The following is a 5945-nucleotide window of genomic DNA, read 5'->3' as shown; positions in this document are numbered from 1 at the left end:
TGGTACAATGCAAAAGTGAACAGATATTAAATTAAGATAGAGTACAGTAATGAGTGATAGTCTTAAAACCCATGTTCTAAACGTATGTTAACTGGTAAAATTTCTGAACCAAAATGAAACTGTAGGAGTAGAATTAATCAGTACAAAGAAGCTTACTGAATAATCAAATACTATTAATGACACCAATCACCTTTCCCATAGTAAAGACTTAAATGGATGTTATAGTCACTCTTTCTCTCTGGGTTGATCTTACCCGACTCTGAGATCATATTTCTGGACCCCAAATCTGAACACCTGACAGTGTGGAGTCACTACTTTGCCCTCCCTGAGCCAGGATGTCTCTGAGCATTCCCCAGCTGCATGTACATTTTAATGGAAAAATATTACAATCACGAAAATATAAAGAGAAGTAATAACCAAGGCTGAACTATTATAAAGCAATACAAGGGGGGATTTAGAATAATAAAAACATAGTAGTTTTTTTTTTTTTTTCCCTATACCTTCTTTTTGGCTTCTCTGATAGCTCAGTTGGTAAAGAATCTCCAATGCAGGAGACCCTGGTTCGATTCCTGGGTAGGGAAGATCCAGTGGAGAAGGGATAGGCTACCCATTCCAGTACTTGGGCTTCCCTCATGGCTCAGTTGGTAAAGAATCCACCTGCAATGCAGGAGACCTGGGTTCAATCCCTGGGTTGGGAAGATCCCCTGGAGAAGGGAAAGGCTACCCACTCCAGTATTTTGACACGGAGAGTTCTATGGACTGTATAGTCCATGGGGAGGCAAAGAGTCAGACATGATCAACTTTCACTTTCTTTATACATTCTTTTAAATTTTCTCAAGAATGCTACAAAGGAGAGGTTATTAACTAAAGACATACAGTGAAGTTCAGGGAGTGGAAACAGCCCAAGATCGGTGTTAAATTGCCATGTTCCTGGCTCCAAGGTCATGTTGTTTCCATTACATACAGGGTTTTATGTTATAGTTACCAAAGAATGATGAATCTGAATTTAAGTGTTTGGGTCAAATTTGAAGCATAATTTATTTTACATTAGAAGACCTTAAACACATATGACTAAATTTTCTACCCAGCGTGTGTTCACTGTGAATCTACTGTCAATTCCTCCATCTAAAATGTAGACTTACCCAGAAAATAAATTTACTGTTGAGGAATTCTCTCTCAAGATTTTGCCAGTGACAATGAGTTTGATGGCTTTTCGAAACCAAGGATAAAAGAACGCATAAATCAAAGGGTTCATAGCTGAGTTATAATAAGCAATCCAAACCAGTATTTCATAAACATATGTGGGAGTGATGAAACCTAGGAAGGCATCAATGATGGAATCCAGGAAGTAAGGCAGCCAGGAGATCAGAAACGCTAGCACTGCAATGCCCAGCGTTTTTGCAGCCTTTCTCTCCCTCTTGGCCACTCTGTCTTGGTAGCTGTTTGAGCATCTCCCAGTCTTATTGCTCAGATTCTCAATTTTTCTAGCCTGTTGTTTAGCAATGAGAAAAACATTGGAGTAAAGAACTATCATCACAAGGGTGGGAATGAAGAATAAAGTGAAATTCACTAATACCCAACTTTGATTCACTGCAACTTGACAGCCTCCCACACAGGTGAGAGCACTTATTAGATCCTCCAGTCCAGCTGCATTCGCTCCTGTGCCAAGAAGGGAAAAAGAATAAATAATCGAAAAGAGCCAGGAGAAGGCAATACACATGCCAGAAACAGACATAGTGAACCTGGTTGGATAGACCAGGGGGTCAGTGATCACAATGTACCTGTCCAGAGAGATAAAGCACAAGTGGTAGATGGAAGCGTAACAGAATGACCCATCAAAACAAGTGTGAAATTTACAGTAACTCTCCCCAAAGTACCAGCAGCTCTCCACGGACCTCACTGAAGGTGTGTGCTGAAGGGCATCACAGTCACTCCCACCAAGAAGTCAGCACAGGCCAGGGAGGCAATCAAGCAATTGGTTGGAGAATGCAGCTGCTTGAAGTGAAGAATGGAAATCATTACCAAGAGGTTTCCAAATACAGCCAGCACAGCTCCAAAGATGAACACTGTGTACAGGAAGAGGCGGGGAGCTGGTGAGTAGGGGGTTTTCACACAGGATCCATTCAGGTGCTCGTAGCAGAGCTGCACAGCTGCAGCAGTGGATGAGATGCTGTTCATGGTGCTGCTGTAGATAGCACGTAAACATCCGGAGAAGGTCCTCCCTTTTTCAATCAAATAAAATAGAACAAAGATCTTTGAACCAGTTATTTCTGTTATAATTACCAAACATTATCGTGTGACCTGTCATGTATTTATGTTAGTTTTAATCTCTGAACATATTAAATAACTGTATATTGAATTTGAATTTATTTTAATTTTAGAATATAAAGTATTATTTTTATACTTAAAATGTACTCTGAAATAATATTCTAAATTGAATAATAATTTAACTTCAAATAAATCTGTTGCAAATTTTCTTTTCCCACAAAAGATGTCTTACCTTACAATTTAACAAAAATCTCTTATTACCTGGCTGATGTTTGGCTGGGTATTCCTCTTTGTCAAAGTTAGCATGATGCGTATTGATTTGTTATTCATTCATTACATTTTAGGGAAGCCTATATAATGCCAGTGGTAAAACTCCTGCCTGCCAATGCAGGAGATGCAAAAGATGCAGATTACCTTTTACTACTCACCTCCAAACTATCTAACAAGTTAATGCCAAATCCCCCCAGGAAGTACAGCCAAATCCCATATCCAAAATCATCTACAGTGGAGTCCCTATGGTGCAAGGTGTGAAGAAGAAGAAATTCACACTTTTAATCTCCAATTAAAATTTATTGTTTGATGTAGAATAGCATGGATACAAAACCCAAGGAAAAAGAATGAACACTCTCACTCATAATGAAGCAGAAAATAAACAAATTAACAGCATATAAAGAGATGATACATCTTGATTAGAGTCTATGCCAAGAATGGATGTTTGCTTTAACGATTGAAAATCTATTACTATAATTCACCATTTTAACAAATTTAAATTGTATGATCATACAATGAAATACAAAATTCCATCTATTTCAAAATTTATTCATTGCTAAAAGGAAAAAGTCTTAGCTAAGTAAAATATGAGATATTTTTATCTGAACAGGTCTACACAAAAAGGACCTATTGCACAGGATATACTGCAGAGAGATATTTAAGAAATTCTCTTTAAGATTAATAAAAACTCAGAAACACTTCAGTAGGAGAAAATTTATGAGCTGTAAGGCATGCAAGATATCTGTAAATTCAAATGCATTTCAGTCATTCATGTATATTACATTTATATTTGCTTATTTATTGTTTAGACCTTGTCAAGAAAATGAGAGTTATCAAGGGAATAGTTCATGCAAAGATGGACACAATAAAGGACAGAAATGGTAATGACCTAATAGAAGCAAAAGAAATTAAGAAGAGGTGGCAAGAATACACAGAACTACACAAAAAAGTTCTTAGAGGCAAAGATAACCATGATGGTGTTGTCATTCATCTAGAGCCACACATCCTGGAGTGTGAAGTCAGATGGGCCTTAGGAAGCATTACTATGAACAAAGCTAGTGGAGGTATGGAATTCTAGCTGAGCTATTTCATATCTTAAAAGATAATGCTGTGAAAGTGCTATACTCAATAGGCCAGGAAATTTGGAAAACTCAACAGTGGCCACAGGACTGGAAAAGGTCAGTTTACATTCCAGTCCCAAAGAAGGACAACCCAAAAAGGTTTAAACTACTTCACAATTGTGCTTATTTCACATGCTAGTAAGGTAATGCTCAAAGCTCTCCAAGCTAGGCTTCAACGTGAACTGAGAGCTTCCAGAAGCACAAGCGGGATTTAGAAAAGGCAGAGGAACTAGAGATCAAATTGCCATAATCCATTGGATCAGAGAAAAAGCAAAAGAATTCCAGAAAAACATCTGCTTCATTGACTTTGCTAAAGCATTTGATCGTGTGGATCACAACAAACTGTGGGAAATTGTTGAAGAGATGGGAATACCAGATCACCTTACCCACCTCCTGAGAAGCGCTATATGAGAAGCTCTCCTTCAAGAAGCAACAATTACAACTAGGCATGAAACAATGGACTGGTGCAAAACTGGGAAAACATTACATTAAGGCTGTATATTGTCACCCTGCTTACTTAACTTCTATGCAGAATATATCATGCAAAATGCTGGGCTGGATAAAGCGCAAGCTGGAATCAAGATTGCCAGGAGAAATAGCAATAACTTCAGATATACAGATGACACCACCCTAGGGGCAGAAAGTGAAGAGGAGGTGAAAGGTGAAAGACGAGAGTAAAATATCTGGCTTACAATTCAACATTCAAAAGACTAAGTTCATGGCCTCTAGTCCCATCACTTCATGGCAAATAGAGGGGAAAAAATGGAAACAGTGACAGACTTGATTTTCTTTGGCTTCAGAATCACTATGGATGATGTCTGCAGCCCTGAAATTTAAAAATGCTTATTCCTAGGAAGAAAAGCTGTGACAAACTTAGCATATTAAAAGCAGAGATATTACTTGCCAACAAAGGTCCATATAGTCAAAGCTATGGTTTTTCCAGTAGTCATGTATGGATGTGAGAGTTGGACCATAAAGAAAGCTGAGCCTGAAGAATTTATGTTTTCAAATTGTGGTGCTGGAGAAGAATCTTGAGAATCCCTTGGACGGCAAGAAGATCAAACCAGTCAGTCCTAAAGGAAATCAATCCTGAATATTCATTGAAAGGACTAATGCTAAAGCTCCAATATTTTGGCTCCTGATGCAAAGAGCTGACTCATTGGAAAAGACCCTGATGCTGGGAAAGATTGAGGGCAGGAGGAGAAGGGGGCGATAAGAGGATGAGATGATTAGATAAGACCACCAACTCAATGGACAAGAGTTTGAGCAAACTCAGGGAGACAGTGAGGGACAGGGAAGCCTGGTGAACCACTCTCCATGGGGGTCACAAACAGTTGGACATGACTTAGTGACTGAATTACAACAGCAATAAAACAATGTTTATAAAATGTGATAATATTGGACCATTTTGTCTTTTACTGGACTCCAAAGAGATTGCTTCTAAATTTTCATCTCTCAGTGTGTGCTGAATTTCAGTGATAGATATATTTTTATCACTTTAAAGAAGGAAACAATGAGCAATCAAAACTTTGAATAGAACTCAGGCAAGATCAAAGAGCTTCATTCTCATACTTAGTATTAACATGACCTGGTGTCTTTGTTACTTTTCTCTTGAGTAATAATATGATAGATTCACTCCTACCTACTTATGGAGAAGGAAATGGCAACCCACTCCAGTGTTCTTACCTGGAGAATCCCAGGGACGGGGGAGCCTGGTGGGCTGCCGTCTCTGGGGTCGCACAGAGTCGGACACGACTGAAGTGACTTAGCAGCCTACCTACTAATGAGTTTTCCTGGAATCATTTTGCCAACTCTAATTCAGTCATCTAAGGCTAAGGAGGTTATAATACAGTACCAACAAAAGCATTACATGCTTGTGTAATTGGAAAGCCTTGATCAGCCAACCTGGGCAGTCATATTTAGGAAAGACTCTCCTGGAGTGATCTTCCCTGTGGCTCAGTTGGTAAAGAATCTGCCTACAATGCAGGAGACCTGGGTTTGATCCCCAGGTCAGGAAGATGCTCTGGAGAAGGGAATGGCAATCCACTTCAGTGTTCTTGCCTGGAGAATCCCATGGACAGAGGAGCCTGGCAGGCTACAGTTCATGGGGTTGCAAAGAGTCAGACATGACTGAGCAAATAACACTGCTATCCTGGAGTGAATGTAAGAATCTGCTCTTTTGTTTTCTTTTTCTTTTGTTGAGTTCCACATACTCACTACATGCTCAAAAGAAATTTCATATTCAGAATTGCACTAGAGATTTTGGTATCATACATAATAATAGAA

The 5945-nt window shown here is 39.0% G+C and overlaps 1 pseudogene; it reads right to left on the bottom strand.

Annotated features, from left to right (window-relative positions):
• Positions 1-1138: 1138 nt before the first annotated feature.
• On the bottom strand, positions 1139-2178 carry LOC147366138 (trace amine-associated receptor 7a-like; annotated as a pseudogene).
• Positions 2179-5945: the final 3767 nt, after the last annotated feature.

The sequence above is a fragment of the Bos grunniens genome, chromosome 9, assembly GCF_055505025.1.
Source record: "Bos grunniens cultivar Pamir isolate PY7600 chromosome 9, Bosgru_T2T1.0, whole genome shotgun sequence".
NCBI classification, from domain to species: Eukaryota; Metazoa; Chordata; class Mammalia; order Artiodactyla; family Bovidae; genus Bos; species Bos grunniens.
This window is presented reverse-complemented; position numbering and strand designations above follow the sequence as displayed.